Genomic DNA, 27,041 nt, shown 5'->3' on the forward strand with positions numbered 1-27,041 from the left:
TGGCTGAGGCCGGGTTTGAACCTAGGACCTCCTGTCTCTAGGCCTGACTCTCACTCCACTGAGCTACCCAGCTGCCCCCTTTCTGATTTACTTCTGCTCATCTTTTAATTCTCTTTTCTGTTTCCAGATGATGTTTCATGATTTATTATTGCAGGTCTGTATCTCAGGAGTTAAGTCAGGAGAAGCCCTCTTACGCCTTTGATCTCTTGGAAGATGGTGATTATAAATTGATCCCAAATATGGTCTACCTAGGGAGAAGAGCGAAGATGAGCTAAACATAGTGGAAATCATACTACCGTTTGATGAGAATGGCAAGAAGAGACACAAGTTTCCATTGCCATGCTGAAGCCTTAAGGGAGGAATGGAGCTCTCTCCCCCCATCACTATCTATCTTTGGTCAGGCTCAGGGCCAGTTTATATCAGTGGCTTACTGTGACTTTAGACTTGTCCTGGAAGGAAGGAAAAGGGGATGAGGATGATGAAGAGGCTGTTGAGGAAGAAGACTATAATGTTGAAGATTCTGATGAGATATCTCTGGACACTTTCCCATGTAAGTCAACCAAGTGATTTTAGCCTCCGACACCTTGTGTTATAAAGAAAAAAACTGGAGGGAGAGCAGAGGATCAAGAAAGAATGGCAACTGATGATAGTAAACCATATTTAATATGATAATTATTATAAATTATATAAACTGAAAAGAAGCCAATATAAACAGATAATAATAAACCACAATAAGAAATAAAACCAACAAACATAACTAAAAAAGGACAGTATAGGATAACAGCTTTAGAAATGAAAGTTACTTTAGAGATCTTCTTGTCCAATTCCTTTATTTTACAGATAAGGAAACTGAGGCTGATAGTGGTAATGTGACTTGCTCATGGTTACTTATGTACTAAGTAGCAGAGGCAATATTTGAACTGAAGAACTCTGGCTCCAAAATCAGTGCATTTTCCCTTTTGCTATGTTTATAGCTGAGAAAAATGAGATGTGGAAAGGTTAAATGATTTTTCCCAAGGTCATACAGTTAGAAAGCAGCAAAAGTAAAATTCTAACCTATGTTCCCTAACTCCAAATCCAGAGTACTTTCACTGTACCATACCTTCTCCTACTAGTCTGTCTCCAACTGGATAACTTCTCAAATTGTTTTCTAATTTGGTATTCATTTTTCCTTTGTTATGTCTGTTTCTCTTACAAGTTAGTGAATCTCTAATAATCCTTTCATACTGAGACTTGCTATCCATACTGCCCATGCTATAAATGCTTCTCATTAAATTGCATGTGCCTTATAGTCTTTGCAGAATTTTTCATATTCTTCTTATAATTTGGCTCCCAGGGCATCAGACATAAAACTACCAGATTGTTGAGTGTAATCTCCCCTTTTCTTGACCCATTTGAACAATTTGGCCTTTTGCTCACGTGTGGTCCCAGGTCTTTCTGCTTGTAGCTGCAGGATGGTTATTTATCTCTCTTCCTATTTCTAATTCCCTTTAGCCATTCAGATGCCATTGCCTGTACTTCACAACTAGATTTGTACATAATTTACTTCAAATTGAAAAAACAATTCAAGTCAGCCCAATCATTCGTTCCAGCTTTCACCAGACAAGCCAGCCTGTCTTTGTACATTAGAATAAATGGGCACCTGAAAATGCCTTTTCCCTCCTTCCCCTTACATTCCCAAAAATATTTTCTAAAGAGAAAAAAGTAGTGAGATAGAGAAATCCTACCCTGGGTTCAAGGCGTGCTCCAAAGGGAGTAGTGAAGAAACTAATATTGCTGTTGTTGCTTCTTCTTCTTCTACCTAGAACAAGAAACAGTCAAATGAAATAGGGGCAGTGTCTAGGAATTCACCAACAAAAAAATATTACTGCCAAAACTCATCAGTGACTGAAGGAGTAAACAATGAGAAGTTCTCTTGTGATCTACATTCATGCAATTCACAAATCAGTCAGTGGTGGGGTGGGGAGGCACAGGATGTCAGAAAGAGTATCTACCCAACTTCCAACTTTATTGCATAAATCAATGCCTTCTCTCTAGGTAAAACTTGATAGCAATCAAAATTTGTGGATTAGCTCTGACTCTAGTTCTTTTCCCTCCTCAAGAGGTCTTTCCCTCCAAGAGGTCTTTATTTCTAAATGAAAAGGCTCAAAGGCAACATTGAGAAACTTCAGCAAAAGGCACTTTCTGACCTCAAGACCAAGTGAATTATTTTCTCCATTGTTCCCTAGTGCCCAAGACAACCTATTTCCTCATTTCCTTCAGGAGCCCAAGCATCCTCAACAGAACTATGAAAAGTTTGGCCTAGTTATAACTATCCTATGCTCTCCCCAAGGTGATTCCAATATCTTGCTATCTTCATTGCTCTATTGGTTCACTTTCTTTCTGTTCTTCTTCTGATAATCTTTTAATTTCTCTACTTTTCTGTCTCCAGATCATATTTCATAATTTATCATTGGATTGCTGCGACCTTATCCCTAACTATGGGTATAGAACATTCTGTCTCCCACTGGATGGTTTTTTTAACTGGATGAGTGTAGAGCATGAGTAAAATTCTCAGTTTACTCTTTTGCTCACTGATGACATTCTTTTCAACTGTTGCTTTTATTTTATTTTATTTTATTTTTTGATTTAAATTTTTTTATTTTGAATCAAATGTTATTTTTATAAATCCCTTATCTTCCATCCTGGAATCAATGCTAAGTATTGGTTCTAAGGCAGAGAAGTGCTAATGTGATAAAAATGTTTGCCCTTTATTCTCTCTCCCTTTCTGGAGTTGGTAAGCAATTTGATCTGGGTTATTATATATGTATTATCATGCAAAACCTAGTTCCTTGTTATTCATTGTTGTAAGGGGATACTTATATAAAATAAAAACATTCAAATAAAAACCCAAATAAACTAAAGTGAAAATTTGTAAGTCTTGATCTGTATTCTCACTCCAACAGTTCTTTCTCTGGAAGGGGATAGCACTCTTTGTTTTAAGTCCTTCAGAATTGTCCCAGATCATTGTAATGCTGAGAGTAGCTAAGTCTTTCACATTTGATCATAAACAATATTGCTGTTACCGTGTACAATGTTCTCTTGGTTCTTCTTACTTTAGTCTGCATCATTTCATGTAGGTCTTTCCAGCTGTTTCTGAAATCATCCTGTTCATCATTTTTTATAGCACAATAGCATTCTATCACCATCATTTACCAAAATTTATTCAGCATTCCTCAATTGATAGACAACCTCTCAATTTCCAATTCTTTACCACCATAAAAAGGGCTGCCATAAATATTTTTGTAGGTTCTTTCCCTACCTTTTTGTAATCTCTTTGTGATATAAACTTAGTAGTGGAATTGCTAGATCAAAGGTTATGAACAATTCCAAATTGTCCTCCAGAATTGTTGGGTCAGTTCACACCCCACCCCCTGCCACCAGCAGTGCATCAGTGTCCTAATTTTGCTATTTGTCCTCCAACATTTATCACTTTCCTTTACTATCCTACTGGCCAATCTTATATGTGTGAGATGGTACTTCAGAGTTGTTTTAATTTGAATTTGTCTATTAAAGAATGAATTAGAACGTTTTTCATGATTATTGATAGCTTTGATTTCTTTGTCTGAAAATTGCTTGTTCATATCCTTTGACCATTTGTCATTTGGGGAATGGCTTGTATTCTTATAAATTTTACTTAGTTCTCTATATAGTTGAGAAATAAGACTTTTATCAGAGACATTTGTTATAAAATTTTTCCCCCAGTTTCCCTTCTAATCTTGGAAACATTGGTCTTGTTTGTACTGTATCATTTTAAAGTTAAAAAAAAGCAAAACTGATCAATGTGTTGAAAAAGTATGAAAATATAGGCATTGTATAACATCTGTGGACTTCCTACTTCCTTGAAGGTGTGGATTGGGAACATATTTCTTCTTTCGAGTAACTTTTGGTCTTTATACTATTGCAACACTCATTTTTAATTTTTTTGTGTGTGGTTGTTCTTTTCATTTACATTGCTGCAGTCACTTTCTTGGCTCTACTTCTCTTGATTTGCATCAGTTTTTATAGATTTTCCCCATATATTCATCATATACCATCATTTCTTAAAGCACAGTAATATTCCATTACATTCTTATGCCATATTTTGTTTAGCCATTCCCCAATCAATGGACACCTTTGCCATCCCATAGTGCTGCTATACAATATTTTGGTGGATTTGGGTACTTCTTTGCAATGACTGTTAGGATGCAGTTAATGAGGCCTTGCAAACATTTGGAATTATAGGAAATTTCTAGGTTATTATAAGCATGCAAATCCATGAAAAAACCTCTTATAATTTGAGAATATGATTACTAGCAATAATCATTCTCAAAGACATGCATATATTCCTGCAATTAGGTTGTAATTAGATGGCGAATCTATACCTGTGCTAAAGCCAACCATGCTTCTTCCTAGGCTGCTAGAGCTAAGAGAGAAAAGTACTGAAGACAGGAAGGGAAGATGCTACCTTCATCATTAATTTTCTGCTCACCAGAAGAAAATCAGATAAGTATCGAAGGGAAGAGGATAATAAAAACATAGCTTGGTGTTCATATGAGAGCTGAAGAAGAGAGAAGTTCTAGATATGTTTATGGCCTTATTTATGTCTTTTTAGTCTAGTTGGACTGTCCATAATTATCTTCTCTCTTACTAGAGTCTCTGTGACCTGCTCCTCATCTTCTTGATAGGTTGATGTTAAAATGGCACCATGTACATTCCAAAGTCTATGCTATATTGGGGGGCCATTGAGGGTGTTGCTACTTTTTAAGAGTCAGAGGTCCAATTTTGATAGAGGGACTTTTTTTCTGATCTGACGAAAGCAGAATGTTCAGAGGCACAGAATTTGAATAAGGTTATTTCTTACATCAGCACTACAAAGAAATATAATGAGTGTGGCTCCTTAAGGCCTTCTGCTATCTGAAAGGCACACACAGTAATTCTGGGACAAAACTATCAGGTATCAGAGATATCTAAAAGGCAGGGGACAGCCTTTATATCTCCATAGACAGGACTTTCCCCTTTAGATGTTTGTACATGAGGGACCACAACTGTCCTCCAGATTCCCTAGGTTCAGCTCTCCACTGACTTGTACCTCATGTAATATATTAGTTAATTAACTCTGTGGTCTAATTCCACTTCCAGTCTATCATGATCCATCCATGATCCCTGATCCGTAGTGACCTGGGTGGTCAGAGTCATCAAGCGCTTGCCCATGGGGGTGGGTTTCTAAAAGCTGATGCTCCTACCTGAAAAAAAAATGCATTATAACAACTACTACTTTTTCCTTTCCAATTTCAACAAGGTAGGTTCTGCCCAGGGTCCCTCTTCTATCCCCTCATTCTTGAATCTTCACAACAAGCTTCGTTTATTCTGCTGTCCACACTGCCTTCCCTATCCTTATTCCTATATATGTTATAGGTTGTATTAAAGCCTGACATGCTGCCTGTTGATCAGAGTTGGCCTCCTTACTCTCTGATTTTAATGACTCCAGACTTTCTTATAGCAGATCTTGCAAGATTTAGACAAATGTTCCAAGAGGAAGTCTTTCTGATTTGGAGCAAACAGAACATTTGTAGTCACTGTATTTGAACTAGGCAGTTGCTTTTACTAGTTGCAAAGATACCTGCAGAATGGGGCTCCCCACCTTCCTCTTATCTCCAGAAGTCACCCTGGGGTAAAATGCCTCCCTTGGTGGTTCCTGGAGTTGCATCAGGTTGGTTATTTCTTCTTGTCTATGGCCTTCTCAGTCTACCACATCTGTTTACAATAGAAAACTGCTGACCCATGTGCCCCATTATTATTCCCTTTTCAGACATAGCAGATAGGTTATTGTCCCTATTACAAACAGCAAGAAGAGTGAAGAGGTATCACCTAGAAAAGGCAAGGTCGCCAAGAATAGCTAGGCAGGCAAGCTGCTAAGAATACTACGTGGAGCAATGTCAGAGGATAGTATAGTTCTCCACTTGGATGAATTAAATACAAATTATACGTTTTTATTGGCTGGCTGTTATGTACAAGGCACTGGGTATATGAATGGGGAGTTAGAGGGGAAGATATAAGAGTCCTTACCCCTCGAAGCTTGTAGTCTTTAGGTAGAGTCATACAGGAGTGAAAAAGATAATTAACAACCACAGAGTTCAATAATAGCAGAAAAAAGAATTGCTGTATTGTAATAAATTATTGGTTACTGAATGAAATTTTTTGTTCAGTTGTGGTTGACTCTTTAAAAAAAACAACAACAAAAAACCTCTTACCTTCCATCTTAGAATCAATATACTAATTCGAAGGCAGAGAAGTGTTAAGGGCTAGTGAAGCCATCCAGCAGCTCCAAGAAGATTCCTAGTGGGCAGGACACTCAGAAAGGGGAACCAGGGACTGAGAGAAAATGGGTTACAGGTTAAAGAGAACATAAGGCAAGAATAAAGTCACCCAGACAAAGAAAGTCATGGCATAAGGTAGTCAGACAGCAAGCAAGCTCTGGTGGAAAAGAGCTTTCTTGGTTAGGAGCTCTGATGGTCAAGAGCTTCCATGGTTCAGAGATTCCTAGGATGAAGCTCTGATGGTAAAGAGCTTAACCCTTAGCTGTCCTATTGCTCTTTTTATTGGGGTTACAACAGTATAGGGGGAAGGGAAAAAACAAATGGTTTGTTACATTGGCACTATGAGGTAATCCTCACAAGATACAAACTGTTGGAACCTAAAACAATAGGTAGAGCTAGCATCTAGATCAGGAATCCTTATGGCCTAAGGTCTTGGTACATATGCTAATTGATTGTTATTGGTAAAATAAGGGGACTGGGATAACTGACCAGTCTTCCAGAGTGTAGCCTTAGGGAAGGGCTAGGAATTTTGCAAGGTTGAGGTTCAATTTAACTCTAGGTTACAGAAATCAATATTAGAGTCAGCTTTTTAAGCACCCTTAAAATAATATCAAGATTAATGAATAACTGGACTCCTACAGCTAGGTAACATAGCTAGGAAGTGTCTGAGGCTAGATTTGAACCCAGGATCTCCCATCTTCAGGTTTGGCTCTCAATCCATTGAGCCACCTAACTTCCTATCCCAACACCCCGTTCCCCATGTCTGGCTCTTCATGACCCCATCTGGGGTTTTAGTGGTAAATATATTGGACAGTAGTTTGCCATTTCCTTTTGCAACTGATTTTTCAAATAAGAAAATTAAAGTAATCAAGGTTCAATGACTCACACAGCTAGTAAGTGTCTGAGGCCAGATTTGAACCCAGGAAGATGAATCTTCCCAACGCCAGGTCTGACACTAGACTTTGCGCCATCTAGCGGCTCGTTAAATGAATAGCAAATATAATCATTGTTAGAGGAGTTCGGAGGGGAGAGAGCTAGAAAGGAAAGCTACCCAGGGAAGAAGCAAGGATTCAGGCTGATTTTTGGAAGATAGGAAGGATCTGGACAGTTGGAGAAGAGGGACTATAATACAGGAGAAACAGCTCAAGCAACAGCACTCCCAGAGTGGGTACTTTCGCCAGTGTTTAGGACAGGCACTGAGGTTGGGGTCAACTTTCAGAAAGAGGGGTGTTGTCTAAACTGAAATCTAAACAAGCCCAAGTCAGAGGCGTCAAAAGCCACAGTTTCTCAGAACAACCAGATATACTGAGCTGATCGTAGAGAGGGGAAAGCGTGGAGTGGAGAGATTTCAGTTTAGGGAGGTCATGGCGGAGCTGGAGAAGTGTGCCATTTCAGGAGTGTCCGGAAAATGACCGCTAGTGCTTTTGTTCCGGCCCAGAGCTGTCCTGGTCTTCTGAGGTCCTGGCCTGGGGAGCTGGTCTGACTTGAGTGCATTGAAAAGGGGGCGGAGGCTCCAGAGACCCCTTTGGTTCCTTCCTCCTGCTCTGGCGGAGTGGGAGTCTCTTGGTGACGCTTCTCTCCTCCTCCTCCTCTGTTTTTATGGATCTGTCCCACTGTGTCCTTGGCGGGGGCTGCCCTGGGGCCTGGACGGTGGCCGCCATCTGGGAGTCATGGACTGGACGTTCTTCAGGGAAGCCTCCTGCCCTCTGGGACGGAGTTCGCACACGGTACTCTCAGAGACCTGAGACAGAAGCTCTTCTGTCCCAAGAATCTTTTTTGGATTAATTAAACATTTTCTGTGGTGTAAAAAAAAAAAAAATCCCTCTCTAGTCTGATACCGCTCAGTTACATTGGGAAGACAATGGGTTCAATTCTATGAAATTCAAAAAAGCATTTTTAAGTACTTATTTTCCAGCATTGCGTTAGATGCTGGGGACACAAAGTCAAAATGAAAAACAGTATCTGCTTTCCTAAAATGACACCTTGTACCTCAGAGATTTTGTATAGTGCAATGGAGTTCATACAAGACTTTGCACAATGTCCCTGGGACTAATCTAAGGTCATTTATTGTGCATTCAATATCACTAAGCTACATTAATGACCAAATTTAAATTTAACATCCCAAGAATCTTTGAGATCATTTTTTTCTTAAAAAAAAAACAACACATTACTTTCCATTTTAAAACTGATATTAAGTATTGGTTCCAAGACAAAAGAATAGTAAGGGCTAGGTAACCGGGGTTGTGTCTTGCCCAGTGCCACACGGCCAAGAAGGTCCTGAGGCCAGATTTGAACCCATTTGCAGGTCTGACACTCTATCCACTGAGCCACCAAGATGTGCCATCTTTGAGATCATTTTGAGACCCAGGTATGTATGCTTGTTGTCATGAAAGAAACATTTGTCAATTTTTCCATTAAAAAAAAAAAACCCAAACAAATGAGTTTACAAGAAGAAACACCCGACCCTTTTTTGTATGGTCTGGAAGTAGTTTGTTCTAGTTGTGAATCCATTAATTTGTTCTGTCATCAAAACAGCACTTTATGAAAAAGATGACTGACAAGTATGCAAAATGTTTACGATTCTTTGAAAAATTGTCATTTATTATCTATTTATATCTGTAAGTTGTTGTTATAAAATATTGGCTGTATTTTCTGAATTACAAGCAACTTAGTCCTTTGAAGTTTGGAGCTGTGAATGTGTAACAAATTATTTTGCAATTGCCTTTTGTGTGTGTACACTGTGTAATTGTTCCCACCTCCTCTCTCTGAGCCTATCCCTCTTGCTGTTACAGTAGGTAGGTAAGGCAACCCAGTCATCTCTGGGTATAGTACACCATGGACAGTGCATTCTTTCTGCCCTTCAGAAATGAGCAGGGGTATATGTATGAGGATGCAGAGGACATATTTTTGGGTTGAGGTAAGTTCATTAAACAACAACCAATGAAATACGGAGTAAAGACAGAATAGGGGAGGGTAATCTTAAGCCAACTCTCAGAAGTTTATATTCTAACATAAAACACAGATAGGGGATTGGTGGCTGGAATAGGGAGGTTTGGGTTGTGTAAAGAGGGGGAAGAAGGGAATAAATATTTTAAGCTATTTTGTGCCTGGCACAGTGCTAAGCACTTAGTAAATATTATCTCATTTGATCCTTACAATAACCTTGAGAGGTAGGTGCTATTATTATTCCCATTTTACAGCTAAGGAAACAGAAGCAGATACTAGTTACATGACCTGCCCAATGTCACATAGCTGTTAAATATCTGAGGTCAAATCTGAATTTGAGCCTTCATGACTCCAGGTCCAACTCTCTATATGTGGCACCACCTCTGGGTAGCCTCAGGAATGGTAACTGTATCTGCAGAACCATTTCCAGAAGTAATCAGATTATTGATTTTTGTGTAATTAGAAATCTTGTACCCTTGAACTCCATTTCCCAGCACCCCACTCTCCTCCCATTAGTTAGTTAGTACTGATGTAGGCAGGATATAAATTCTCCCTTTTCCTGCCTCTCTTCCTCTTGTCTTCCTGTCCTGACTTTGGTGGAGCTGGCTTTTTGAGCAGGTAGATTAGCTTGGGCATGCGGTTTTATTTTGTTAGATAATTACCTTTTTATTCCTTTATTTCTAGTGATTATTAATAAATCTTATAAAATATGATATTTGGAGTTATTGTATATTAATTTTCATCTTATAATTTGAATATTGTGCACAGATAAAGAATTGAAGGTAGCAATAAGGCTTAGAAGGAGGGATGTTGTATATGTAAGGAGGAGTACTCACCACAGTGCAGCTTGATGACAAGATGGCTTGATAGATGAGATTTGCTTTTGGTGACCAATCACAATGACTAGGCTCTGGGATGAAAGTTTCAAAAAGGAGTGAATTAATTTCCCAAGGAACTGTGGGGCACGAATTCTGGAGGTCCCATGTAAAGGTTCAAAAGGGAGGGAGCTAATACAGATGGGTACAAACTAGAGAGCAATGGTAGGCAGTTGGCAACATAACTGGGGAGGAATGCTGGATGGAATATAAAAATGAAGGCAATAACACAAATAACCATAATACATAATATTACATAGTACATGCAGTGGAGAAAGCATATTATTAGAGGTGGAAAGCAAGGAAGACTTCATGAAGGAAGTAACATTTGAATTAGGTTTTCAAGACTCATAGGATCACAGCTTCAGAAATGGAAGAAATCTTTTGTTGTTGACAACTTTTCATGACCCTTTTTGGGGTTTTCTTGGCAAAGATACTGGAGTTGTTTGCCACTTCCTTCTCCAGCTCATCTTATAGATGAGGAACGAAGGCAAACAAGGCTAGGCTTGCTCAGGGTCGTACGGCTATTAAATGTCTGAGGCTGGATTTGAATCAGGAAAATGAGTCTTCCTGATTCCAAGCCCAGTGATCTATCCATTGTACCACCCAGCTGCTCATAGTATTTATTTAGGTGGTGAAAAGTAGGATAGTTTGACTGGAGAATAGACAAGAATAGAGACAAGACAAATAACAAGAAAAGACTGGAATGATAGGGTGTTACTGATTATGAAAGGCTTTGGATTCCAGGCAGAGGAATATTGAATTTTATAGAAATAGAGTCATTAAAGAGTTTTGGGCAGAGGAGTAACATTACTAGAACTTTGTATGAGAAAGATCATTCAGGCAGTGGAATAAAGAATTGACTGGAGTAGGGAGAGAATTTAGGTAGGCAAAGACCTGAAAATATTCAACTCAAAAAAGGTAGCAGCTGTATTGCTGGAGGGCTTGCATCTGCCTGTGGTTGTTGATTGCCACCACATGCTATCAAAGAAAGACCAGTCAGTACATTCTCTTGACACTGGTAATTGGTGGAGTAGGTATGTTAGAAAGCCTGCTTTGGGGTGTTTTGCCCCTGTGTTGAGAAGTATTTTTGAGAAGTGTATTTTAGTGACTAGGGTTGGGATTGGGATTTGAGGGACTAAATTGATGCTTAATGAGGCAGTTTGGTACAATGGGAAGAGCTCTGGCTTTGGAGTGGGAGCACATCTTGCCTCTGATGCTCACTGCCTTGGACAAAATATTTAACCTTCCTCAGCCTTTTCTTCCTTACTTTTAAAATGACAGAGTTTGTATGAGATCTATGATTCTGTGACTTTAGATATGAATTAGAGGGAGGGAGTGGCTCAGGGTGAGATAGATGCAGAAGGGAAAGGGAATACACATTTATTAAATGGCTACTATATGCCAAACATGGTGCTAAATGCTTTACAAGTACATTTTATCTTTACAACAATCCTGTGAGGTAGGTGCTATTACTATGCCAATTTTTTGTTGGGGAACCTGAAGCAGACAGATTAAGTTACTTACTTAAAGTCACTAAACTAATAAATGTCTGAGGCTAGATTTGAACTTGGGTCTTCCTGAGCACCAGATAGAATGGAGTTAGGAAGATTTGAATTCAAAGGGAGCCTCAGACACTAGCTATGTAATCTTGGGTGAATCACTTAAGCCCGTTTGCCTTAGTTTCTTCATCTGTAAAATGAGCTGAGGAAAGAAATAGTAGAACACTCTGATATCTTTGCCAAGAAAACTCCAAATGACTCGTGAAGACTCAGACATGACTGAAATGACTGAATTACAAACTTCCTCACTTTAGGTCCAGACCTGGCACCTACTTGCCTCAGAGAAAGCATGAATCATTGTAAGCTAATTAGGTATAGATTCCTGAGCTGAGGGTGTGTTGGAGGTGCAGATTTCCAGAGGGTTCAGTTTATCCTCTTGGGCAATCTTCAATGTGGAAATCATAGAGAGAGTGAGAATTAAGTCAGTATGTGGAAGTAGGCAGAATGTCTAGTTGGCTAGATTGAATATATTGGATACTAGTTCTGATACCGAGGGACAGATTCTAGCATATGGGAACAATGATGATAAACCCTCGGAGATGCTGCTTCTAATTGGCATAGGTCTGATCCTCCCGCAGTCTCTACAAAGGAAAAAAACCAACCCCCCAGGTTGTGTGTGTGTGTGTGTGTGTGTGTGTGTGTGTATGCATGCATGTATGTATGTATGTATGTAAGAGAGGCTCCAAGTAGTTTTAGAAGCAACAAAATCAATGTATTGTGTCTGGATCCACATTAATAAGGGAGCTGTTTAAAATATTTTAAAGATTACATCTATATAATTTTTAATATTTGTTTTCTGACATTTTGCAATTCCAAGTTTTTCTCCAACCTTCCCAACAAAGTTGTTAAATTGGCATAGGTTGTACATATGTTATCACATAATATATATTTCCCTGTTCATCATGTCTTGAAACAAGACACATTTTTACATTGCTGAAAAATTTATAGAGGAAATTGAGTGAAGAATGGCATATTGCAATCTGCATTCAGGCTCTGTCTGCTCCTTCAGTGGTGCTGAATAGCCTTTTTCATTATGAATCCCTTGGAGTTGTCCTGGATCCTTGCCTTGTTGATAATAGTTAAGTTTTTCCCAACTGATCATAATATATCATTATTGCTACTGTGTACAATATTCTCCTGGTTCGGCTCACTCCACTTTGCATCACTTTATATGACTTTTTCTAGGTGATTTTTTTTTGTGATCATATTGTCATTTCTTAAGCCACAACTTAAGCATGTGTTTCCTGCCATTTTAGGATTAGTTATGATGGAACTAGAGTCAACACGGATGAATAGATGTTTGTCAGCCATTGGCTGCCCTATCAAGACTCAGCGGTGCTCTTCACTCTCAATTGAGAGAACCAAATTATTCACTGTAGTTTAGTGAACTTGAATCCATATCTATTTAGACCCCTCCTCTAGGCCACATAACCCTGGGACTTGGGGAAGCAAAGCCAGGAGGATAATAGACATTTTTCCCCCTTTTTCTTAATAGGTTGCTTTGATAAATACTGATTTGGAGACATGATTTTCTCTCCTAAATTCTTTGGAGAATCTATCACCATCATCATCATCTACTTCTTAGAAATGATAAGTGGAACCTTTGAGATCTCCTAGTCTACTCCATATATTTTATACATAAAAAGCCTGAGGACCAGAGGAACTGAGTGACTTGGCTGAGATGGCACAGCTTATCAGTGGCACTGCTGGAACTGATAGTCAAATAACCTGATCTCCGCTTAATGCACCGTTTCTTGTATCAATTCTGTTATAATTGTGCAGTTCACAAGCCCATGGTGCCATAGAGGTCAGAAAAATCACAGAACTAGAGTTTTAAAGCACTGTAGAAGCCATCTAATCTAACCTCTTCATTTTAGAGACGAAGAAACTAAGGTCCAAAGATGATTAGAGATTTACCCAAGGTTTCTGTCAGGTCTCCAGGTTTTTGTCAGGCTGGCTCTGAACCCAGGTGCTCTGGCTCCAGGCTCAGAACTCTTTCCACTATATCATTGTCTTTTTTTTTTTTTAAAGAGGAAGAGTATCTGGTCTGGAAAGGTAAAGGTTTCTTGCCCAAAGTTACAGAAGTAGCATGATGATTAGAGATATAGATTTGAACCCAAGTCCTCTGAGTCCAATGCCAATGTTCTTTGCAATGCTCCACACTGGAAATATTCTTGTCCCATTCTCTGACCTTACTAGACTAGAAGATTTTTTTCAAGATGTACATATAAAAATAAATGATGAATTAGGTTTAGAACTAAAAGAAATAAGGCTGCTTTTAAACAAGAATGGGAAAGAAAAATAAAAAATGATCAATCCATTCCTGCCAGGGCACTCAGAAGTATCATCTCTGACATAGCCAGGAGAAGGAATGGGCTGGAAGCACCTTTGGCCCTGGTTGGTAAGGGGGTGGCTAAGATGCTTGAAGGAACTAGAGGCCATATCATGTTAGGATTGTTTGTAGGAAGGATTTATCCTAGAGAAGAGAAAATTTAGAGGAGATTATTGCTGTCTTTAAATTTTTGAAGTGATATTACTTGGAAGAATGATTAACTTTGTTGTTCTTGGTCCCAGAGAATGGCACTAAGAGTATTGAATTTAAAGTTACAAAAGGAGAAGATTTATTTATAAACATAAAAATATAAATTTATTTATATTTATATAACATGCTTATATAAATATAAATAAAATAAATTTATAAATATAAATGTTGCCGTTATTTAGTCATTTCTGTCCCTGTGTGACCTCATCTGGGTTTTCTTAGTAAAGACACTAGAGTGTTTTGCCATTCCTTCCCCAGCTCATTTTACAGATGAAGGAACTGAGGCAAATGGAGCTAAGTGACTTGCCCAGAGTCACACAGCTAATAAGTGTCTAAGGCCAGCTTTGAACTCATGAACATGAGTCTTTTTGACCTCAGGTCAGACACTCTATCCACTGTGCCACCAGCTCAAGCTATCTAAATCTCACAAAATGGTATGTCTTCCATGACTGAAGGACTTCAAGCAGACCATGTCTTACAAATCCCATGGCTTTCTTTGAGGAGTCTTTTTAAAAATAAACAAATAAAAAAACCCCTTACCTTCTGTCTTGGAATCAAAACTGGATACTGCTTCCAAGGCAGAAGAGTGGTAAGGGCTAGGCAATGGGGGTTAAGTGACTTGCCCAGGGTCACACAGCTAGGAAGTGTCTGAGTCCAGATTTGAACCCAGTACCTCTTGTCTCTGCCCTGGCTCTCAATCCACCGAGCCACCCAGCTGACCCCTGGAGTCTCTTTAATGTAACAGTTTTGTGGTAGGTTAAGATGTATATGTGAAAAAGGAAAGTGAAGATGAAACTATTCTCCCAATCTTGCTGTCATCCATGGTGAGGACCAACCAGTTTTATAGCTAAGATGGGGCTTGCTATGGTTCTGCCCCAATACAGAACATTTAGAGAGTGCTGGATTTCAAGGGTTTTTGTAGCACTTGCAATTCTTTAGAAGCAAAGAAGCAACAGAGCCCAGCACCTAATTAGTTAGAATAATTAGTAATACTGGCAAGCTGTCATGTTGTGAGATGGAGAGAGCTCCTCCCCAATTCTACTTTTCATTGTTCCTCCTGCTACTGTTGGTGTGACATAAGTGACTCTGGAAGAAAGAGTGAGGCCGATGACTTTGTGCAGCTCTGCCTCACTTAAATCCAATTCACGCACAAGCCAAGATACCACTCCATGAAGCCATTGTCCCTCTTCAACAATGAAGGACAAACAACAACTGCTGGTGAGACAGCCTCCTCAGAGGTATCCTCCCCACAATATATTCTAGAGTCTCCATTCTCCCTTCATGAATGGTGTCCCTTTCCCCTCCATTGAAGGGATGCCTCGTGTCACTTGCCCCATGTATGGTTTAACTCTGGGACCAGCACTTGTGATTCTCTTCCTTCCCTTTCCCCATAAAGATACTTGGATTGCAGTATAACAGATCTTATATTTCCTAGACTGTTTTACTTTCTGTTCGGTCTGCTTTTCTTTTCTTTTTTCTTTTTTTTTTAATCTTCAGCAAATAAGAAAAAAATCTGGAAAGATTAAGGAAGATTTGGCTTCCCTGGAAACACCTGGTTCTGTTTACACTTGTGTCTTCTCCTCAGTATAGCTCTCACACTTGATGTCTGTCCCACTCTTGTTGGTACTTGGCATAGACTGTTCTTGCATTGTTAGCTACCTTTTTAGCTATGCATGGCTTATCGCTCTTGAGTAGACTATAAATTCCTTGGAACCAGAAACTGGGTCTCAATCTGCTCCGTATCTTTCCAGCAACTATCCCAATGCTTTGTACATAGTAGGTCACCAATAAACATCTGTTGATCAAATGATTCTCTCCAGAAAAGTAAGAAGCAACTTAAGACTTACTCATTTTTCCAGGGCTCTCTCTTTTCTGCTAGACTGAGCACCAGCATGGTTGCATAGCTTATTTTATGGTAATTTGATGGTCTAGGCTGAACCTCTCTCCTTCTGTCTCTCTGTGACACTCATATGGTTTTATGTTAAGGAAGCCCTATGAAAAATTTTAAATTGGAAAACTGGTTCTAGTTTCTTATAAGTATATTATGGGTCTATGAAAATTGTCGCAAATTTTATCAAACTAAAGGAGTCATTTTGAATAGATTTACACATTTATATTGAACTAGGTATAATTCCATAGTCATGGAGGAGCCCCGATCTAGAACTAGAGGGGGACTCGGAGGTATACATTAATAAGTGAGCCCTGATTAAACAAATACCCACTGCCCTTGAGAAAAAGAAAGACAAAGAATCTTGGTCCCTAGTCATAGGATTGCAAATCTAGAGCTAGGAGTCACCTCAGAGATCATCTAGTTCAACATCTTCATTTTACAGAGAAGGAAAATGAGGCTCAAGGGGTTAAGAGCCTTGCCCAAGGTCACATAGGCAGTAACTGGCAAAGACAAGATCACTGATGGAGCAGAATGCTTCCATTACATCATTGCTTCTTTGTATTGAGTTTACTACCATCATCTAAGTCACCTGTAGTCAAGGTAACCTTGGAATCAATATTTGTCTCTTTACTTTTCCTTCCCTTTTCCTTCTCCCATCCAGTTGACAAGCCTTTCCTATTGGTTTTGTTTTCAATATCTCTCAAAGCAAATCTTATCTCTTCTTTTCACTGAACTTTAGTTTGGTTGCTAATTACCTTTTGGCATTCTACTTAATTACTTTTCCTTTAATAGCATTTGAAAACACTTGTGGTGTCCCAATCCCTCCCTTCTACAATCCATCTTTTGTACTACTACAAAAATAATCTTCCTAATTCAACACTATGACATTCACATTTCTCTATTCAAAAGGCTTCAATGCTTCCCCCATTGACTATTGCATAAGGAACAAACTCTTGTTTTTGGCATTCTAGGTCTCCCACAGCTAGGTGGTGCAGTGCCATTTCTGGAGTCAGGAAGACTCATAATACTGAGTTCAAATCCAGCCTCAAATACTTATTAGCTGTGTGATCTTGGGCAAGCCACTTGACTTTCAGTTTCCTCATTTGTAAAATGAGCTAGAGAAAGAAATGACAAACCACTTCAGTATCTTTGCCAAGAGAATCCCCAATTCAGTCACATAGAGTTGAATACAACTGAATGATGATGACCCAATCCCCCACAGGACTCCCACCTACCTTTCTAATCCCATCTCAAAAAAAAAACACAAAGTATTTCCCTTTATATACTCTACATTCTAGCCAAATTGGATAATCCACAAAAAGACATAATTTGAGAGCTGAACAGGACATAGGAAACATTTAGTCCAAACTAATATAATAAGCCCACTTATCATATAATATATATATATTATAATAAGTGGTCATCTAGTTAATTCCGCTTTAAAGACCTCCAATGAGAGGGAAGTCACCATCTCTTGAGGCAGCTCATTTCTTCCTTGAAGCAGCCTATTCTTCACCTCTCATTCTTACTCTGGGCTTCTCCATCTTTTCACCTCTGTTCACATCATTCTCTATTTCTAGAATGGATTCAACCCCAGGACAAATTTCCATCTCTTTTCTTTGACCTTAGGTGGCATAGTGGATAGAATGATGGACTTTGAGTCAGGAAGACCTGAATTTTAATATATACTACCTCATTCTCTTACTGGTATGAGATATTGGGAAAGTGAGTTAACCTCTCTCAGCCTCAGTTTCCATGTCTGTAAAATGAGGATAATAATACCTGTCTCACAAGGTTGATATATTACAGGTTGACCAAGTGAGGAAATATTTGTAAAATGCTTTGCAAGCCTTAAATTGCTACATAAACGCTAGCTATTGTTATTCCTTCGAGGTCCAAATAAGGTGCCACATCCTCTATGAAGCCAGGTAAAAGTTATCTCTTCCTCTACAAATTTCTAAAATCACTTTGCTCAGACAACTTATATTTATCTCATTCTCCCATGTGTCAGACTATTATAATATTGTGTTTATTCTGCATATACTTACAATAGCACATGTTTTCTCTTCCTTGGTATAAGCCTCTCAAGAATAGCAGCTAGGTGGAGCAATAGATAGATTCCTCTTCTTGAGTTCAAATCTGACTTCAGACACTTACTAGCTGTGGCAAGTCAATTAACCCTTTTGGATTCAGTTTCCTCATCTGTAAAATGAGTTAGAGAATGAAATGGCAAATCTGTCTAGTATCTTTGCTAAGAAAATCCCAAGATTTTCATGAAGAGCCATGAAGAGTCAAACATGACTTACATGGCTGTACAACAACAATCCTGAGAGCGGGGATTTTTTTTTTGTCTCTGTATTCTGTCTTTTTATTTGTTCATGTAGCAGCCCCTTGGTATAGAGCAAGGTAAATAATAGACTTTTAATAAATGACTAATGGTTGCTTGATAGTTCTACATGAGAATGTCTTTGCTTGATTAGTACTATTTGCTTGATCTAGAAGTGGAAGGAACCTGAGAGGTCATCTTTCTGACCTCTAAATCTTACAGATGAGGAAACTAAGATCTGGAAATACCAAAGTAGCTTCTCCAAAGTCATGGTAGGTCCTTATAACTCCAAAGCTTGTGCTCTTCCCACTGTACACCATTAACTATAACCTCCTTGAGGACAGTATTTGTCATATGCTTCGTATCTTCAGCCCCTAGCATAGTGCCTTACCCATATCATGTTTAATGATTAAATAATTAGTTAATTGTTTTAATTTGATTCTTTTATTAAATACTAATAATATTATATTAGAGATAGTGGGGGGAGTCTAACTCTTAGAATCCTTAGATTTCCTTAGACTCAGAAAGGAGTTTCTGGCCAGTCTGTATGGCAGTCCTTAATAATATGATCAAATGATTTCCTTGTATGTATTATATATGGGGAATTTAATTGAACCAAGATCTACTGAATGTTCCCTATGAGTGGAAAATGAAAGGCAACAAAACAAAATTCAATGCCCCCAAAAGAAATAGTCTCTGTCCTTAAGGGGCTTACATTCTGTAATTTAAAGGGGGAAGACAGACAATCAGACCAAGTATTTGAGATCATTTATTCTAAACAACTCAACTGTTTGAATGAATGGATTTTGTGTGGACATTTTGTAGATTCAGCATGACAACTTCAAGGTGATATAGAAACTCCATGATCATCACACCAACCTCACAACTTTCCAATAACAGAGAAGGTTTTTTTTCTTTTGTTAGTGAGGAAGGGCTTTTTTTTTTTGTTGTTGAGATAATTGTATTTTCAGCAACATGGTTAATGAACTAGCTAAGCATCAATAGATAGAATCATAAAACCATTAAACATCAAGAGTAATAATATGAAACTGTCTGGTGGTAATGAAATTAAGTGTTTTTATGAGGTCACTTTATCCCCTTCCTCTGCTCTCCAAATCCCCCTCCCCCTGCACTGTGACTGCAGCTCCTAATTGCTATTTTACTGAATCATGCCAAGCGATTCATTTTGTTTGAATTCCATGGGCTGCTGGTGCCTCAGGGTTGATACACTTTCCAGTAAGAGAGCATGGAGGCAGGTTGGATGGTGAAGATGTATACTCAGAACAGGCCAGGCAACATGGGGAAAAAAGAAGAGAAGGTCAAGGTAGATTAAATAAATGAATAAAAGATGAAAAACCATAATTCAAGCTCCATTTAAAAGCTGCTGTGGTCCTGGGAAATTAGCTGAACTACTGGGTAGTGGGGGCTTCTTCACTTGGTGAAGAGTTTGTTTAGAGTATATTAATGATGCTATTTTGGATTGATGTTGTTGCTCAGGGCAATTTTATTTAAGGAATGACGTAAAACTTCCCCAAGGATCTTCTTTGATTGAGCCTGGGCATGTCCCAATACTTGACACTCATCTGGGAATGCCCTGTGCTTGACAATAATGAACTCAGTTGGGCACTGGAGATTGCAGCACCACATTAGACCTTGGGGGCTTGTAAATGAGTTCAACTCCTACTGTAGACATGTCCTCAATTAAAACCCCGCAAATGCCGACAGTAACCACTCGCATATCTATTTATCCCCTGATAATGAGTGTGTTTGTGCAGAAGTAAGCCTAGGAATACATCAGATAAAAGGATCAGGATCTCCAAAGCTGTCATCAGCTGGGCCCAAACAAGATGAAATTTAATGGAGATAAATGTAAAGTTTTGCCTTTATATTCAAAAAGGCAACTAAAATAGTAAAGAATTGGAGAAACAAGACCTAAGAGCACGTCATGTGGGGAAAAAAAAGATTGGGGAATTCAGTTGATACGAGCTTCCAAAAAAGCTAATGTGATCTTCGATTGTATTAATGAAAGTATTGTTTATAGATCAAGGGAAAGCGATGTTATTAGGCTATATCTGGAATATTGTTTTAAGTTTGGGCAAAATATTTGAAGAAGGACATAGGCAAATTAGATTAAGTCCAGGGAAATGACCATGATGGGGAAAAGTCTGGAAACTATGCTATGTGAAGAATAATTGAAGGAACTGAGTATGTTTTGTCAAAAGAAGAGACTTAGGGGTTGGAGGAGATATCATGTCTTCAAATATTTGAATTTCTGTTATAAGAAGGAAGAATTAGACTTCTGCTTAGTTTCAGAAGGAAGAATTGATAGCAATGGGGAGAAGTTACAAATGGAGAAATCCAGTGCCGGGGCAGCTAGGTGACTCAGTGGATGGAGAGCCAGTCCTGGAGTCAGCAGGTCTTGGATTCAAATCTGATCTTAGACTCTTCCTGGTTTTGTGACCCTGGACAAGTCACTTAATTCTCATTGCCTAGCCCTTGCCATTTTTTTGTTTTAAAACTGATTCTAAGACAGAAGGTAAAGGTTAAAAAAATCCAACGTTTTTGTGATTGGCTTGAAGGCAGCATGGAAAGGTAATGAGTAATAAAAGAGAATCAATTTGTTACTGGGGAATGTAGGGTAAAGTCCATCAGTCCTTTTCAATCTAGAGTAAATGAACCAGAGGAGGCTGAAGAGAAGCAAGATAGATTTAAAAAAACACATAATTTTATCTTAGAGAATTCTTAATTTTTTTTTCTGGTTGGCCCGATAGATGGGCAGAATGTGATGATTACGATGCTCACAATCGTAGCTAAACAGTAAAGGAACTATACTTTTCCCTGCACAGGAGAGGATACTAGCCCTGATACCCAGCAGATGGTAGCAGAGAGCAGTAGATGGTCCAGAAGAATAATAGTTAAGAATAGAGAGCAGCTCAGCAATTATTAAATCATAAAAAATGGTACCTAGCAGAAAGGTAAAGCAATAATGAGTAGAGATGCAATGGCCAATGTGACACTCAGAAAAGCTCAGCAAAGAACGATGTGACAAAATCACTAGAGAATATTGTTGGCTCTTCATCACCAGAGGTGTGACTTGTGTTGGACAGACATGTTCCTATGGGTTTGCCCTCCATGTCTCCTTGACATTTTTCTTCATGTGAACCCTTCATGTCTGTACCTTGGATATATCTATTTTTACATATGTATCCTGACCCACTGGTTATAGGGTAAACTCTGGGAAAGGATACTCCATGTTAGCATAGGGGATCTTTTTGGGTCACTGCTACCCTATTTGATAAAATATCTTTTATTTTAAACTAATGTGCATTTTTCTTTACTGATAAAAGTAAACTCACAGCCTCATGACTTATCATTTTGAGCCTGGCCAAAGAATTCCTGAAACCTAGATTAGCTTTCTTGGGGCTAGTGGGTCTGTTTTGGGAACCAGATTACTGCATAAGGAGGCAGAGTTTGGCGTAATATAAAGAAGACTTTGCTAACAGTTACATATAACTCAGAAAATAAAATCAGCTTTTTTTTTTTTTATAAGGCAGTGAGTTTCCTTTTACTGGAGGTGTTCCAACAGAAGCTGGATGAGAACTAGTTGGAGATATTAGAGAAAGCTTTCTGGCTTCAGGTAAGGGATTGTTTTGGATAACCTCTGAAATGCCTTGCAATTCTGGAATCCCATGACTGAGCTTAACGTTGTGCTAAAAACTCACAACACGGAAGCAAACTGAGAAATAAAGGGGGAAAACTTTGAGTCCCCAAAGCATAATATTTAGTGAGGAAGTTTCTCTGCTCATGGTAGAGGAAAGCCATTCCCAGCTTCACAGGGGAGGGTTTCCTATTTAAAACTTCATTCATCAAAGAGGCAATAGGGAAAGGAACATATTCTCTATAGTGGAGAATGAGGGATCCCTATTAAAATTTCTTATTTCTTAGAGACTTTTCATTTAAACAAACTGTAAACCAAGCACCTAATGTAAAAAATGATGTGTTCTCAAATTGTAAGGAAACACAACAGATTTCAATCAATAAACTTAAAATTTTTCATTAAACTTGCTTGTTGGTTTCCTTAAACCTTTTCTCTGGGGGAAACATGCCCTTCAAAAATGATTGATTGTGTTATTGCCACATGCACATTAATACTTATGCTCAAACACACAAACACACACACAGACACACATACGCACACTCCTTTCCTGTTTCTAGGTAGTTGCTCTGCTGAAATTACATACAGGCATCAAAGAATAGTTTTATTTTCAGATATGTCTCTGTGTGGGTCTATCTGAAATGTAGCCCCTGCACAAACAACCTTTGTTGTGATAAGATAAGAAAGCCATTAGCCAAAGATACAGTGCACATTGGTTCAAAAGATGGAAAGCAAACCAGGGCTGTAGATAGAAGCCCATGAAATCCATTGGAACATCAGATTTAGGAAGCCTAGCTGAAGAAGATGAATAATATTGTATTATAGAGAATATTTTGCTCTGTATCCTGCCTCAGGGCTGCTTGGGAAATGGATAATAAGGTGGAGAGGAAAGAGTTCCTCCCTCTATTCTTTCTGGCACTTTATGTTGGGTTTTAAGCAGTAAATTGCTTTTCTGAGCAGACAAACTTTGCTCCCTGGGTTCTGACTATTTTTTTTTAGTTCAGATCTGAGAGCATCATAGAGTAGTACTAGGGTAGGGAGTAGGAGGATCTTCATGAGTCCTATCTGAACATACCCATAGCACCCATACAACTGAACGGGAAGATAAATGCCAACTTTCCCTCTGAAATTCCATTCTTTTTCCCAGCAAAATACTTCAGAATGATGTCTTCAGTGGATTTACATCTGCTCTTCAGGTAGGAGATATTTATTGTTGTTCAGTTGTTTTCAGTTGTGTCCCAACTCTTCAAGACCCCATTTGGGCTTTTCTTGGCAAAGATACTGGACCGGTTTGCCATTTCCTTCTCCAGCTCGTTTAATAGATGAGGAAACTGAGGCATACAGGGTTAAATGACTTTTTCATGGTCACACAGTTAGTAAAAGTCTGAATCTGGATTTGAACTCAGGAAGAAGAGTATTCCTGACTCCATGCCCTGCATTCTATGACCACCATGTCACCTACCTGCCCACAAGAGATATATGGCAACTGTTTATTGAATCAAAGGCTTAATGGTACAGTGAAAAGAGTGTTGACTCTGTAGCCAGGGGGGCTGGTTTCAAATCTTGATTTTGATACTTTCTACCAATATGTTTGTATGTTATTTCCTTTGTTAGATTGTAAGCTCTATGAGGGCAGGGTCTTTGCTTCTTTTTGTATCCCTAGTACTTAGCCTTGGTACACAGTAGGCACTTAATAAATGTTTATTGATAGACTGATTGATATATTAATGTGTTTTTTGTAGTCATTTAACCTCTCTGGGTCTTAGTTTCCTCATGTGTAAAATGAGGGTATTGCATTAATTAGAGGTCTCTTCTAGCACTATCATCCTATGGTCCTTATCCAATTCTCTCATATATCACCCCCTCCACATCTGTTCTCAGGGAGCTTATTTGCCCAGGAGTGGGCAGACCAATTTGACACCAATGAAATAATTAGAGAAAGAAAATCTAAAAAGCATTTCAGTTGTCTCTAAGGCATACAACTGGTTGAGCCTTTGTAGGTATGTAGGAAAGAGAGGGCCAATAGCTGTAGAAGACTACAGAAGACTATTCTCTATGAGAGGGGGAAGGAAAGCTTTCCCAGTCACACATTTCCACCCATTAACATGCTAGTCTGGATAGATTTATTAAATTAGCTGGTAGTCAACTCTAAAAGCAAGACAATAGAGCTTAGTGGAAAGAACCTTGGGTTCAAGTCTTATTTCTACCTGTTGCTATCTGGTGCTCATAGCACATAGAGCTGGAAGAGATTCTTAAAAATCACCTAGTCCAACACCCTCTTCTCTTAGATGAAGAGTCTGAGATCCTATTAGATGACTCACCTACAGTCATGTATGGAGTAAATAGTCAAATTCAACCAAATGAAATCATTAGAATTGAAAATCAAGAAGACCCTTCTAGCTCTGATTCATTTGTCCTGAGAGGACTGAATCAGAGGTTATGGGAATTATGGGAGGAAGGAAGGGGAAGAATATCAAGGATGTTGTTGAAGGAAGATGCAGTACCTGGGAAAGTTTAGAGTGATGTAGGGAATGGTTTTGGAGAATTTGGATATAGTGCCTGACCTGGAGTCAGGAACACTCACCTCCTTGAGTTAAAATCTGGCCTCAGATATGTACTAGTTGTATGACCCTGGGCAAGTCACTTAACTCTATTGACTTCAGTTTCCTCACCTGTAAAATGAACTGAAGTAGGAAATGACAAACCACTCCAGTATAATTTGTCAAAAAAACTCCAAAGGGGATTATGAAGAGTTGGGCACAACTGAGAAAAGACTGAACAACAAAATGGGGTGTTACATGAAAAAGACAGTAGGTCTGTTTAAGCAGCTGACATGTCTCACTCTAGCTTCCATTTTTCTCCTTCTTGGTAGACCAGATTGGGTCCACTGCTGTATCATTGGGATACTACTATTATTTTTGAGGGTTGAGTGTGAATCAGTAATCAAAAGGCAGATTATTTCTCCTTGAATACTTTGCCCACGTAAAGTATTGACTTTGCTTCTGATTCTCCTATTTTTTTCCTTCCAAATACCTCAATTAATCAACCAATAAACATTTATTAAGTGCCTATTAAATAGCAGGAATGTACTGGTTGTTCAGGGAAGATTAGTACCTCTGATGTGAGGGTCAGCTGAGCTCTCTTTAGGGTATCTTTCACCCAACTCTCACCTGTGGCTCCAAAAATTTATGGTATACATGGTGGCTTTAGACTGGTAAACCATCTTGGCAGGCAGGCTAAACCAGATTGAGAGTAACTGATAGACCTCAAATCCATGATGAGTTAGGGCAGTGTCTGCTCCAGGCATGGGAAGACTTCCCCTGGCAAAAGAGAACAATTTGGTCATTCCCTGCATCTTCAGCCATTGCCAGTCATCTGGTGTCTTGCCAATGGACTCACTCTGATGACTCTGCAAGAGAGAGTGAGCTTGATGACTTTGTGCACTTAAATCCAATTTATGCATGAGTCAAAAGACATCTGACAGTGATGTTATTTTAGTCCTCTTTGACTAAGAAGGACAACAACCAATTGAGTTGCAGGCACCATGCTAAGTGCTGGGGATAATAAAGGAGGCAAAAGATAGTCCCTTCCTTCAATGAACTTCCAGTCCCTCATATCAGAAAAAGAGAAGACTTGAAAAGGGGAAGGGATAGAATTGATAATCCTCTCCAAGTATTTAAAGGGCCATCTTGACAGAAAGGAATTGGGCTTGTTCTGCTTAGCTATAGAGCAAGGAGTCTAAGGGACCTTAAGGAGTCCATGGATAGATGTTGGAGGCCTGTAATGTTGGAGAGAAAAAAGAATTTACAACTATATTTTCACTAAAATCTAACCAAAAAATTAAGCATTTCCTTCACTTAAAAAACAAACAAACATCACCTTACCTTCTTTCTTAGAATCAATACTAAGTATTGATTCCAAGGTTAGGTTAGGGGCTAGACAACTGGGGTTTAGTGACTGGCCCAGGATCACACAGCTAGGAAGTGTCTGAGGCCAAATTTGAACCCAGAATTTCCCCCCTCTCTAAGCCTGGCTTTCTATCCTCTGAGCCACCTAATTGCCTCTCCTCTGCTTTTGAATGGAAGTAGCAAATATGATTCTGAAGAGTCCATAGATGTCATGACAAAAAAAAAAATCTTTTTTTTTTTAGATTTGAATATTTTATTTTTTTAGAAAAAATTTCCACGGTTACATGATTCATGGTTTTATTTTCTCCTTCACCCCCCCCCCCCAATATCCAACGCACATTTCCACTGGTTTTAACATGTGTCATCAATCAAGACTTGTTTACATATTATTGATAGTTGCGTTGGAGTGGTAGTTTTGAGTCTACATCCCCAATCATGTCCGCCTCAACCCATGTGTTCAAGTAGTTGCTTTTCTTCTGTGTTTCCACTCCTGAAGTTCTTTCTCTGAATGTGGGCAGCGTTCTTTTCCATAAATCCCTCAGAATTGTCCTGGGTCATTGCATTGCTGCTAGTACAGAAGTCCATTACATTTGATTTAACCACAAAAAAAACAACAATCTTAAGAACCTCATTCTAGAGGGTAGAATAAAAATGAAAGGGAAGAAATTGTGAAGAAGCAGATTTGGACTAGATTTTAGGAAAACAAGGGCAACAACTACCTAAAAACTGCAACTAGCCAAGGAAATAATTGGCTGCCTAAGGAGATAGAGTGTTTCTCTTCACTTGGTGGGAAGGGGCAGGGAGGGGCTTTCATTAATGTCTGGGTGACAACTTATTGGACGTGTTGTAGTTGAGGTTCTTGTTCAGGTACATGTAGAGGTTCTTTCCAGCTCTGAGATTTTAAGGGTTTAGGAAGGGCTTTTGATGATTGACATATAAATGTAAGTCATTTATTTTATTTTACTTTCCCCTTTAAGTCCTGGGCAAAGTTTTCATAA

Source organism: Gracilinanus agilis, chromosome 3 (genome assembly GCF_016433145.1).
Source record: "Gracilinanus agilis isolate LMUSP501 chromosome 3, AgileGrace, whole genome shotgun sequence".
Lineage (NCBI taxonomy): Eukaryota > Metazoa > Chordata > Mammalia > Didelphimorphia > Didelphidae > Gracilinanus > Gracilinanus agilis.